The sequence below is a fragment of the Rhinoderma darwinii genome, unplaced genomic scaffold, assembly GCF_050947455.1.
Source record: "Rhinoderma darwinii isolate aRhiDar2 unplaced genomic scaffold, aRhiDar2.hap1 Scaffold_880, whole genome shotgun sequence".
Taxonomy (NCBI): domain Eukaryota; kingdom Metazoa; phylum Chordata; class Amphibia; order Anura; family Rhinodermatidae; genus Rhinoderma; species Rhinoderma darwinii.
Window position 1 is genome coordinate 74,265 of NW_027464451.1, and position 13,039 is coordinate 87,303.

Consider the following 13,039-nt stretch of genomic DNA (forward strand, 5'->3'; position numbering starts at 1 on the left):
TGCACAGTTTGTTATTCTTCCAGGTAACATAGTAACAAATCCAAATTGCTGCTCTCTTTGTAGGCAAGCAAGGGTTTGTTGCAACTGCAATTCTTACTTCTTCTTGAAATGTAGGGACGACAGTACATTCCATCACATCCACCTAGTGTACACAGGTAGGTCCATTGTGGCGGGTAGGCGGCTGGCTGCTTTAATGGCTGTTTGCTGTTCCCCTACTCCACTCCACTCCACTATTTGACTGTGGTGCTGCATCAATCAGTGGCTGGCTCAGGTGCAGCTCTTTAACTTACCTAGGAGGGAGGGAGGGAGGGAGGGCGGAGAGAAGACAAGGAAGGTGAATGAGCTGTTCCAATGTGAAATGCCGGAAACACAGAAACACAGAAGACACACACACACACACACACAACAAGAGGTGGCAATGTATTCATTAATTGCATTTAATAAATGAGCTCATTATCACACATGACTGTACAAATGCATTGTCCAACAGGTGTTGAAATAATGGGATTAAAAGGGGAGATCCCTTCAGAAAGACAGAAACAATGGCAAAGAGAAAAAACACTTTTGGAATCTGATTTTAGTCAACACATAAGGGAAGGGTGCACCGGTCCTGGAAATACTGCAATACCAGGTCAATGCGTGGAGTGGACAGAGCAAGCTCTATTTCCATCTCCCTGTTCTAAAAATCCATTTAATATATGGTCCCCAGATAGGGGACGTATCAGATATTAAACTGATAAGAACAGATACTACACTTGATCTTAGCCAAAAGGCCGAGAAGCGATAACCCGAGCGGCCCTTGCCTTGCCCGAGCCTGTCCCATACTGCTGTTCACCCCTTGCAGCGATTCAGCCTACTCCTAGGCAATTCCATGGGGCCCTGCAGGCTCACACACATTTACAGCTACTAAGCGGGAGGTGAATAAAGGCCGGAGAGGAAGCCAGACAGGATTTGCTTCTTTTGCTTGCACCACAATGCAGTGCTGAAAGAGGAGGAATCTACATAAAAACGCCTTCCTGGCAACGCCCAAATGCCCTCCTGCCATGCAGATAAACACTGGCAGCGGCAGCAAGTGCATGCCCACAGCCACCCCTTGTTCCTTCACACCTTGTATCAGCTTTAATCCAGTCCTGTGCTGCCTGCTGAGCAGCACTGAACAACACTGCCTGGGCCCAGGCTTTTATCTCTGAGGCAGGCCCCATTATGATGTCAGAAAGCTGGCTCTGGAATCCTGAGGGCTCCACTATGACACGTGCAAAGTTCCGTCTGAACTTTATATAAGACTGTGAGGCTCAGTCAGTCACTCAGTGTTGCCTGAGAGGGCAACACTGCAACAGCCGGCCGCCAGGCTGTCTTTTTTTTGCACATTTATTTGCCTCCAGGAGGCCACAAGAGGGAGACAAGGGACTGCAAAATGGAAAATAGGCATCCACCAACTTTACAGACAACTTCTCTTTGCTCCTACAACCTCCATCCTTGCACAGTTTGTTATTCTTCCAGGTAACATAGTAACAAATCCAAATTGCTGCTCTCTTTGTAGGCAAGCAAGGGTTTGTTGCAACTGCAATTCTTACTTCTTCTTGAAATGTAGGGACGACAGTACATTCCATCACATCCACCTAGTGTACACAGGTAGGTCCATTGTGGCGGGTAGGCGGCTGGCTGCTTTAATGGCTGTTTGCTGTTCCCCTACTCCACTCCACTCCACTATTTGACTGTGGTGCTGCATCAATCAGTGGCTGGCTCAGGTGCAGCTCTTTAACTTACCTAGGAGGGAGGGAGGGAGGGAGGGCGGAGAGAAGACAAGGAAGGTGAATGAGCTGTTCCAATGTGAAATGCCGGAAACACAGAAACACAGAAGACACACACACACACACACACAACAAGAGGTGGCAATGTATTCATTAATTGCATTTAATAAATGAGCTCATTATCACACATGACTGTACAAATGCATTGTCCAACAGGTGTTGAAATAATGGGATTAAAAGGGGAGATCCCTTCAGAAAGACAGAAACAATGGCAAAGAGAAAAAACACTTTTGGAATCTGATTTTAGTCAACACATAAGGGAAGGGTGCACCGGTCCTGGAAATACTGCAATACCAGGTCAATGCGTGGAGTGGACAGAGCAAGCTCTATTTCCATCTCCCTGTTCTAAAAATCCATTTAATATATGGTCCCCAGATAGGGGACGTATCAGATATTAAACTGATAAGAACAGATAAGGTTTCCACTCAGATCCGTCTCGAGTTAAATTTTAAACTTCAAATTTAAAGACTTGATCATCATTATGAAAAAACCAAATATAATTTTAATTTCTCTCTCTTTTTTTTTTTTTTTTTTAAAGTAAAATTAATAAAACAAACCGTTTCTTAAAGCGATTACACCAAGCATATCCACAAGATGTTCTCGAAGATCTTGACCGTCCCATTCTAAATTTACAATACATGCCAACCAAGTTGGCACTTCATATCTCTCCAGAAAATCCGGTACACTCCCTCTCAAACAGGTTCGTACCCGCCTCCGAACCTTCTCAAAATTAATTTTATCTCTTAATCCCTCCACGTCTTTTACTAGTTTGTCTCTTTCTGCTCTATCTTCATCTGAAACTACATTTTGTTCCACAATTTTCCTCCTTTTTGTTTCATCACTTTTTTTAACTTCAACACTTTTCCCCGCTCCTCCCTTTTTCTGTGGCTTATCCTCTTTTTGTGGGGTAACTTTCTCTTCCTTTCTGTTAACTATCACTTCCTTTCTTTTAACTGTCTTCTTACTCTCCTCCTTTGCATCACTTTTACTTTTTTTTGGACAATTTTTAAACACATGCCCTTCTTCTCTACACATGTTACACACTTTGCCCTTCTCACAATCATTATACTTATGACCTTCCTGAAAACATTTTGTACAGAATATTTTTCCACAATTTTCCTTCTCATGTCCATACTCTTTACAATTATGGCAAAAAATCCCCATTCCAAAAAAATAGAGATTCCCACTTGCACTGCCAATTTTAAAGCGTGCTGGAGGAAGCAATACGTTTCCAGCCTCTCCAACTGCCTTAAATTTACACAAGAACTTCCATTTTCCTGTCCAAAATCCAAAGGGATTAAGGACTTTACCCTTCTCCACCACTTCCTCACAGAACTTAGTGAGAAACCACATAATGTCATCCTTATTTACATAAGGTGAGAACATTTTGACAATCACCAACTTTTTACTTGGAACAAAGTGTGGTGTTACTGTCACACCAACCAGTCTTGGATCCTGCTTCTTCTCCTTCAAAGTGTCCAGAAATTTCAAATAAATGTCCTCCGTATGAAAGGTGACGTCGAAACATCCTCTTCTTGGATAGTCCATTACAGACAAAATCCATTGTCTCTCCAACTGGAAAAGACCAAGCAACAGTACCTTAGTTAGGAATTCCAAGTCCTTGCCTTGTCCTCCAGATTCCTCCATAGAGAAGCGAACCGCATTCCGAGTCCGCATGTAGTCAGGAATTTCCTCCATCCTGCCGCAATAGAAGCCAACGATCCAACGAAATCCAAACGAAATCCAAAGATAATACCTTCAGCACCTAAATGCCAGGCAAGTGATCGCTCCCCGTTGCCCTGGACTAATCCTCCTCCCCAATAGCAGCAGAGGGGTGAAGTCTCTCCTAAGAGAAACGATCCCCCCAGGCCAAGGAAAAGGGTACCAGGGCACCTCCTGACCAAGAAACAAGGCAATACCCTAAAGTACTACACTTGATCTTAGCCAAAAGGCCGAGAAGCGATAACCCGAGCGGCCCTTGCCTTGCCCGAGCCTGTCCCATACTGCTGTTCACCCCTTGCAGCGATTCAGCCTACTCCTAGGCAATTCCATGGGGCCCTGCAGGCTCACACACATTTACAGCTACTAAGCGGGAGGTGAATAAAGGCCGGAGAGGAAGCCAGACAGGATTTGCTTCTTTTGCTTGCACCACAATGCAGTGCTGAAAGAGGAGGAATCTACATAAAAACGCCTTCCTGGCAACGCCCAAATGCCCTCCTGCCATGCAGATAAACACTGGCAGCGGCAGCAAGTGCATGCCCACAGCCACCCCTTGTTCCTTCACACCTTGTATCAGCTTTAATCCAGTCCTGTGCTGCCTGCTGAGCAGCACTGAACAACACTGCCTGGGCCCAGGCTTTTATCTCTGAGGCAGGCCCCATTATGATGTCAGAAAGCTGGCTCTGGAATCCTGAGGGCTCCACTATGACACGTGCAAAGTTCCGTCTGAACTTTATATAAGACTGTGAGGCTCAGTCAGTCACTCAGTGTTGCCTGAGAGGGCAACACTGCAACAGCCGGCCGCCAGGCTGTCTTTTTTTTGCACATTTATTTGCCTCCAGGAGGCCACAAGAGGGAGACAAGGGACTGCAAAATGGAAAATAGGCATCCACCAACTTTACAGACAACTTCTCTTTGCTCCTACAACCTCCATCCTTGCACAGTTTGTTATTCTTCCAGGTAACATAGTAACAAATCCAAATTGCTGCTCTCTTTGTAGGCAAGCAAGGGTTTGTTGCAACTGCAATTCTTACTTCTTCTTGAAATGTAGGGACGACAGTACATTCCATCACATCCACCTAGTGTACACAGGTAGGTCCATTGTGGCGGGTAGGCGGCTGGCTGCTTTAATGGCTGTTTGCTGTTCCCCTACTCCACTCCACTCCACTATTTGACTGTGGTGCTGCATCAATCAGTGGCTGGCTCAGGTGCAGCTCTTTAACTTACCTAGGAGGGAGGGAGGGAGGGAGGGCGGAGAGAAGACAAGGAAGGTGAATGAGCTGTTCCAATGTGAAATGCCGGAAACACAGAAACACAGAAGACACACACACACACACACACAACAAGAGGTGGCAATGTATTCATTAATTGCATTTAATAAATGAGCTCATTATCACACATGACTGTACAAATGCATTGTCCAACAGGTGTTGAAATAATGGGATTAAAAGGGGAGATCCCTTCAGAAAGACAGAAACAATGGCAAAGAGAAAAAACACTTTTGGAATCTGATTTTAGTCAACACATAAGGGAAGGGTGCACCGGTCCTGGAAATACTGCAATACCAGGTCAATGCGTGGAGTGGACAGAGCAAGCTCTATTTCCATCTCCCTGTTCTAAAAATCCATTTAATATATGGTCCCCAGATAGGGGACGTATCAGATATTAAACTGATAAGAACAGATAAGGTTTCAACAAAGTTTTTTATTGGCAAAAATAATATATTTTACAGACTTTTTTTTAAAATTGAAACCACAAGATAAAATCAACAGCATAATACATGAATATTCATACATTTAAATGAATACAAAAGTAATAATAATAAGACCATTAATACAGATGTTATAATAAAAGTACAGAACAATAGCAGGATAAAATTTATACAGGGCATAAAAGACATAAAAGAATAAAACCATTTTTATTTACAATGTTATGGTATTCCACATTTGCAAACACCACATGGATGTTGCTTCTTTTACCCCTAGCTGCTTTTTGTCCCTAAGATAATAAATATACATTTCACTTAGGGCATATTTCACACAATTTTTAACGTCAATAAAATCATGTTTAAAAAGCAGAATGTTCCTAACCTTCCAAATGGCATTCTTAAAACAGTTTAAAATGATCCAACAGACCATTTGCTGTTTAAAACTTGGGCAGTTAAAAAGACCATAAAACACGTATTCAAATTTAAGATCTTTAAGACCGCAGGCCCATTTCAGCAATGGGCCTACCTTCCTCCAAACCTCCTGTGCATATGGGCAGTTCCAAAACAGGTGCATTATCGTCTCGTCGTCACCACACCTGTCTCTCGGGCACTTGGCTCTCGCCACCAGTCCTCGCCTATGCTGGAATTCACGAGTAGGGAGGCACTGGTGAACGATTGCCCAGGCAAGGTCCTTGTGCACATTTGCCATAAATTTCCCGAAAACGTTCCGCCACACCACCTTGGACCTTGCCTGTGAGAAATTTGAAACTGCCAGTGTATCCTCCTGCCGCCTACAGGAGAGTGACACTTTTTTCTGGTCCCCCAATATGTCAGGCTCCAATTCTTGGAGACCTAGGAGCCTGACAGTTTTTTCGAGCACCGCATATTGTTTTGGGGGACACAGAAGCACAGGAGAATTCAAAGGGACACGAAACCATCGTTTAAAAATCATGCCCGTAGCGTACTTTAAAAAGTAGCTAAAAATACCATCAGAATTATACATTTTAAAACAGAAGCAAAAGTATTTAATGTAAAAGAAGTTAAAAAGGTTAGGAACATCTCTCCCGCCATTGTCCTTACATCTGTACATAAAATCACGTTTTAGTTTTTCCATTTTGGAACCCCATAAAAACATAAAACAGATCCTGGTCACTTTTTTAATATATAAAATTGTTGGAGGGAAAACCATAGCTACATAAAGCATTATGGGTAATAAAACAGATTTAATTATTAAAACTTTTCCCTCCATGGTGAGATTTCTCAAATTCCACATTAAAACCTTTTTTTCCATTTTGGCAATTACTGAATCCCAATTGGGTCTCCCATCGTTTTCTTGATTAAAAACAATTCCTAAAATTTTTATCTGATCCTGCTGCATGTTAACTCCTGGTGTCACAGAGGAATCCCATACACCAGTATAAAAACAGTCACACTTATCAACGTTTAATTTAAAACCAGAGGCTTCACAAAAAAAGCCGGTGTTCCTCAATGCCCGTCTCATAGAAGCGGCGTCTGGGCATAGGACGGTGGCGTCATCCATATAGCCTAGGATTTTTACCTGGTTCCCCCTTCCTCCAGGTATGGGCACGCCTCTGATGACTTTATCATCTCTTATTAGGGTGAACAGAGGTTCTATGGCACAAATAAAAAGGAGCGGAGACAACGGGCACCCCTGTTTCACCCCTGATAAAAGAGGAACACCTTTAGTTAAAAATCCGTTGATAGAAATTTGGCTAAAACAGGATCGATATAAAAGCTTAATACGTGTTAAAATAATTTCAGGAACAGCCATCTTTTTAAGAACCATAAAAAGATATTCATGGGAGACCCGGTCAAAAGCCTTCTCGAAATCTAAGGATAAAATAGCAAGGCTTTGACCCCTTTCTTTAAAATACCAAATGATGTCACGTAAAATATTCAGGGACTCAGTAATTGACCTCCCAGGTACCCCACATACCTGGTTTGGATGGATTAATTTATGAATAAAAGGTTTAAAACGGATTGTTATTAGTTTAGCTAAAATTTTACAATCAACGTTTAAAAGAGTAATAGGGCGCCAGTTTTTTAACTGGTCCCTCTCACCTTTTTTAAAAATTAAGGACACAATCCCCCTCCTCCAGGAAGGGGGCAGCTCTTCAGTAATAAAAACTTCCTTATACAATAAAAACATGTCATTCTTTAAAATTTCCCAAAAAGCATGATAAAATTCGATGGGCAGACCATCTTCCCCAGGAGCTTTCCCATTAGAAAAACTTTTAAAAGCAAATAAAAGTTCCTCCAAGGTAATATTACGGGATAAAACTTCCTGGTCTAAAATATCTAGCTTGGCATCAAGGGAATTAAGAACATGTTCTAAAAAGGAAGGATCAATATTTTTCTTGTTAAAAAGAGATTGGTAGAAATTAAAAGCAGAATTTAAAATGCCGACCATAGTGGTTTCTCCTTCAAGGTTTAAAATGACATCTCGTTTATCCATTACCTTTTTGAAGAAGAACCGGGAACACTTCTCGCCATCCTCGAGGTGCTTTACATGTGAATTAAAAATTATTTGTTTCCCTTTCTCTTCTATGGCATATTTTATTTCAGCTTTAAGATTTAAGATATCATCATCAACATCCATACCAATCTCCTTCAATTTAAAAAGTACATGTAAACGTTTATTAAGAACATAAAACCATTGTTTTTTCTCTTTTGCTTTCTTCTTACCTGCTCGAATAAAAAAAGCTCTGATTTTGGGTTTAATGCCCTCCCACCAGTGTAGCATAGGCTGACTGGGCGCTCTATGGGACTGCCAACACTGGTCCGCACAAACTCCTCTTTAATGATGGGGTCCTCCAGGAGTGTGGTGTTTAGTCTCCAGGGACCCCTACAAGCTTTTTGCTCTCCCTCTAGCTCCAGGTGCACTGAAAGGAGCTTGTGATCAGATAAAATATTTGTTAAAAGCAAACATTTTTTGGGAATAAAACTATTAGAAGTGAAAATAAAATCAATTCTGGAGCTCACTCTTCCATTGGACCAGGTGGGGCCTGGGTCCGCAGGCAAGAGTTCCCTCCAGCAATCTTTCAATTTAAAATCACCAATAAAATTCTTGAGCAGGTAAGAAGTACGGTCAATTTTTCGATTAAAATCCCCACCCTGGCGGTGTTCTCCATCTCGCACACAGTTAAAATCACCACCCACCAGCAGGGGGGTAGACCCAACACAAAACAATGGTAAAATCTCTAATAGTTCTGCCCTCTCCTGTTTGGTAGGAGGGGCATAAACGTTTAAAACACGAATTAAAGTTCCATTAAAAAGCAAATGTATTAAAATAGCTCTGCCGGGCATGATTTCAGTCACTGTTTGGATGGAGATAAAACGACCTCGGCAGAGCAATCCAACCCCCGCAGAGCGACAGTCATTTCCACCAGACCAGACTGAGGGGCCTAGTTTCCAGTCCATCTTTAAATCTTGATATTCCAAGTCATTAGGGATTCCACATTCTTGAAGCAGGCAAAGGTCAAAGTCCACAGTCTCTAAAAATGAAAATAAAGCAGTCCTGCGGACAGGGCTCTTTAGGGACCTCACATTTAGTGAGGCGACTTTGATAGGAACCAACATAGTCTTAGTTGAGGTCAGGGTCCGAACCAGAAGAGTCGTACTCGGAGATCAGCTGCGAGTCTGGACCCCCTTTTTGAGGGGTCAATAAATCTTGGATGTTGGTAGGGTCAGAGCCAGATACGTGGGCGGCTCCAACCCCCACACTGCTCTCATCCGAACTCCGATAGGCAGCTTTCCTCCGAACTCCGGACTCCTCTTCCTCTCGCTGTCTCTTTGCAGAATGGCTCCTATCCATCTCCTCGAAGTCGCTCTCACCCATCTCTGGCCCCTGGCTGAAGATATCGCTGATGTCCTTCCTGGGCAGCTGCACAGGGGCCTGTGAGGTCCCATCGCTCTTGGCAACCTTTGCCTGCTTACGGGGAGCCTTCATCGCAAGCCCCTCCACAACCGCAGTGGAGGAACTTTGCTCCGACCCCCCCGTTGACCGGAAATGGTCAAAACGAGGCTCCAATCCAGCATATTTTAGGGTTTTCTTAATGGAGCCCTCGTCTGACACAGAGTGTCTCCGCTCCATGCCCACACTCTTGGGACAGGCGTCAGGTCCTACTGCAGAACCTACGGAGCCACGACGCCTGTCGCTAACCACTGCCTCAACAGGGTCCACTGCAGGCGGAGCAGAGGACCTGTTTGCAGAGGTGCCGGTCAACTTATGTCCAGCAGAGTCAGAATTCCTCCTGCTCTGCCTGGACCCGGTGGAATCCCTATGGCCGTCCCTCGAGGCTGACATCGGTGGGCCCCCCGATGGAGCTGTGAAGGACTTTGGCCTGGACCCCTCAGTCGTCAATGCTCGTTTTGGGGCATTACCAGCGGCGTCTGCACATGTTGCAAACTGCCGCTCTGGCCCTGGTCTGGGTGGCCCAGATTTCGCTCTGCGGGGGCAATCTTTAAAAGCATGCCCAGTCATGCCGCACAGATTGCACAACACCTCGGAACTGCATTTTGCCGCTACGTGTCCAACCTGGCCACACCTGTTACACTGCACCACATGGGGCCGGTCACAATGTTCTCTGGTGTGGCCATATCTCAAGCAGTTCCGGCAGGCTATTGGCATCTGGGGGTAAAATAGGAATCCTCGATTCTTCCCAATGGCAAAGTTCTGGGGTGGGTGATGTAAGCCTCCAATGCCATTGGGATCCTGGCGGAACTTCACCCAATATTTTCTTTTGCCATTCCAGAAGCTCTGGGTGTTCAAGATTTTATGTGAGAAGCGGACCTCCCTGCAGTAACGACTGAGGAAGGTTTCAATGTCACACTCTGAGACAAATGGACTGAACATGCACATCACGAGCGGGACTTCTTCCTCCCCGTAGAGGAATAAAAAGTTCAGTCCATTTAGCCGCTCCTCACTCTGGTCCGCATCAGACAATCTTTTGTGCATGTTGTCGCAACATGCCGCGGCCGTAAAGGATACGGTGTACCGACCGCGGCTTTCCTGGTCGTTGAGACACAGGATGTCCGCCCGCTTGAGCCCCAGGAAGTCCAGCAGAATCACCTCCACAATGAAGCGAAGGTTCTTCCGCTGGCGATGGCCTTCTTCCACCTCGATGCGGACGGACTGGCGCAACCGGGTGTCCCCGGATGCAAATCCAAATGTATATGGCATTTTCAGTGCCTGGGGGCTAAGCCTGTCCCTTATAGCAGCAAGGGCTCAGATTCCACAATTAAGTGGAACCCTCCCCCAAGGCCAAGGATTAGGGTACCCCAGACACCTACGAAGCCCGATAAACGCCCTCGGAACGCTCTTAGAAAAACGCCTCAAGGCCGGTTGACCTCTTGGGTAAGGCGCGATCGCAACTCGTTGTCCGGGGGCTAAGCCCACTCCCCAAATAGCAGCAAGGGGGTGAAGTCTCTCTGTGAAAAGAGACGATCCCCCAAGGCCAAGGAGCAGGGTACCCCGGACACCTCCCAACAAAACCAGATGCAGAAATACTACACCTGATCTTGCCAAAAGGCCGAGAAGCGATAACCCGAGCGGCCCTTGCCTTGCCCGAGCCTGTCCCATACTGCTGTTCACCCCTTGCAGCGATTCAGCCTACTCCTAGGCAATTCCATGGGGCCCTGCAGGCTCACACACATTTACAGCTACTAAGCGGGAGGTGAATAAAGGCCGGAGAGGAAGCCAGACAGGATTTGCTTCTTTTGCTTGCACCACAATGCAGTGCTGAAAGAGGAGGAATCTACATAAAAACGCCTTCCTGGCAACGCCCAAATGCCCTCCTGCCATGCAGATAAACACTGGCAGCGGCAGCAAGTGCATGCCCACAGCCACCCCTTGTTCCTTCACACCTTGTATCAGCTTTAATCCAGTCCTGTGCTGCCTGCTGAGCAGCACTGAACAACACTGCCTGGGCCCAGGCTTTTATCTCTGAGGCAGGCCCCATTATGATGTCAGAAAGCTGGCTCTGGAATCCTGAGGGCTCCACTATGACACGTGCAAAGTTCCGTCTGAACTTTATATAAGACTGTGAGGCTCAGTCAGTCACTCAGTGTTGCCTGAGAGGGCAACACTGCAACAGCCGGCCGCCAGGCTGTCTTTTTTTTGCACATTTATTTGCCTCCAGGAGGCCACAAGAGGGAGACAAGGGACTGCAAAATGGAAAATAGGCATCCACCAACTTTACAGACAACTTCTCTTTGCTCCTACAACCTCCATCCTTGCACAGTTTGTTATTCTTCCAGGTAACATAGTAACAAATCCAAATTGCTGCTCTCTTTGTAGGCAAGCAAGGGTTTGTTGCAACTGCAATTCTTACTTCTTCTTGAAATGTAGGGACGACAGTACATTCCATCACATCCACCTAGTGTACACAGGTAGGTCCATTGTGGCGGGTAGGCGGCTGGCTGCTTTAATGGCTGTTTGCTGTTCCCCTACTCCACTCCACTCCACTATTTGACTGTGGTGCTGCATCAATCAGTGGCTGGCTCAGGTGCAGCTCTTTAACTTACCTAGGAGGGAGGGAGGGAGGGAGGGCGGAGAGAAGACAAGGAAGGTGAATGAGCTGTTCCAATGTGAAATGCCGGAAACACAGAAACACAGAAGACACACACACACACACACACAACAAGAGGTGGCAATGTATTCATTAATTGCATTTAATAAATGAGCTCATTATCACACATGACTGTACAAATGCATTGTCCAACAGGTGTTGAAATAATGGGATTAAAAGGGGAGATCCCTTCAGAAAGACAGAAACAATGGCAAAGAGAAAAAACACTTTTGGAATCTGATTTTAGTCAACACATAAGGGAAGGGTGCACCGGTCCTGGAAATACTGCAATACCAGGTCAATGCGTGGAGTGGACAGAGCAAGCTCTATTTCCATCTCCCTGTTCTAAAAATCCATTTAATATATGGTCCCCAGATAGGGGACGTATCAGATATTAAACTGATAAGAACAGATGCTTTTAATTCATTCAGATCACGTCTTAAAAATCATAAAATTCAAAATAAAAAAGACTTAGATCATCACAATGAAAACTGAAAACGTACAATTAATTTTTGTTTTCCTCTTTCCTTTTTTTTCCTTAAGAAATCAAAAAAACATTCCTTTTTTAACAGCAATAGTTCCTAACATATCCACTAAATGTTCCTGCAAATCATTACCATCCCACTCACAGTTTACAATGCACGTTAACCATGTTGGCACACCATACCTTTCAAGAAACCCTGGTAAATTTTCTCTTACACAGAGCCGCACCCTCCTCCGCATTTTTTCAAAATTAATTTTACTACGTAACTGCTCTACTTCTTCCAATAACCTGTCTCTTTCTGCTCTTTCCTCTTCTGAAATGACACTTTTTTTCTTTCTCTCTGCTTTTTTCCTTTTTTTCTCATCACTTTGCCCACTTCCTTCCAATTTATGAAGCTTGCCTTCTTCCAAACTAACTTCCGCTTCCTTTCTTTTGACTATCTTCTTATTTTCCTCTTGTACCTCACGTTTGCTTTTCTTTGGGCACGATTTGAATATGTGCCCCTCCTCTCCACACATATTACATACTTTCCCTTTCTGACATTCATTATACTTATGTCCCTCTTGCAGACATTTTGTACACATTACTTTCTCACAGGCTTCTCTCTCATGACCATACTCTTTACAATTCAAACAAAACATATCCATTCCAAGAAAAAATAAATTTCCACACGCACTTCCAATCTTGAACCGCGCTGGAGGAAACAATAGGTTTCTAGATTCACCAA

The 13,039-nt window shown here is 44.6% G+C and overlaps 4 non-coding genes and 1 pseudogene across 4 annotated transcripts; all 5 read right to left on the reverse strand.

Moving 5' to 3' along the window:
* Positions 1 to 594: 594 nt before the first annotated feature.
* LOC142731957 (U2 spliceosomal RNA) lies at positions 595 to 785 on the reverse strand. Its single transcript, XR_012879320.1, has one exon. It is a non-coding gene; the product is annotated as a U2 spliceosomal RNA (small nuclear RNA).
* A 1,286-nt stretch (positions 786 to 2,071) lies between these two features.
* On the reverse strand, positions 2,072 to 2,256 carry LOC142731975 (U2 spliceosomal RNA). The gene has a single exon (XR_012879333.1). It is a non-coding gene; the product is annotated as a U2 spliceosomal RNA (small nuclear RNA).
* A 1,408-nt stretch (positions 2,257 to 3,664) lies between these two features.
* Positions 3,665 to 3,775, reverse strand: LOC142731981 (U2 spliceosomal RNA; annotated as a pseudogene).
* A 1,286-nt stretch (positions 3,776 to 5,061) lies between these two features.
* On the reverse strand, positions 5,062 to 5,253 carry LOC142731968 (U2 spliceosomal RNA). Its single transcript, XR_012879330.1, has one exon. It is a non-coding gene; the product is annotated as a U2 spliceosomal RNA (small nuclear RNA).
* A 6,835-nt stretch (positions 5,254 to 12,088) lies between these two features.
* On the reverse strand, positions 12,089 to 12,278 carry LOC142731963 (U2 spliceosomal RNA). Its single transcript, XR_012879325.1, has one exon. It is a non-coding gene; the product is annotated as a U2 spliceosomal RNA (small nuclear RNA).
* Between the last annotated feature and the right edge of the window lie 761 nt (positions 12,279 to 13,039).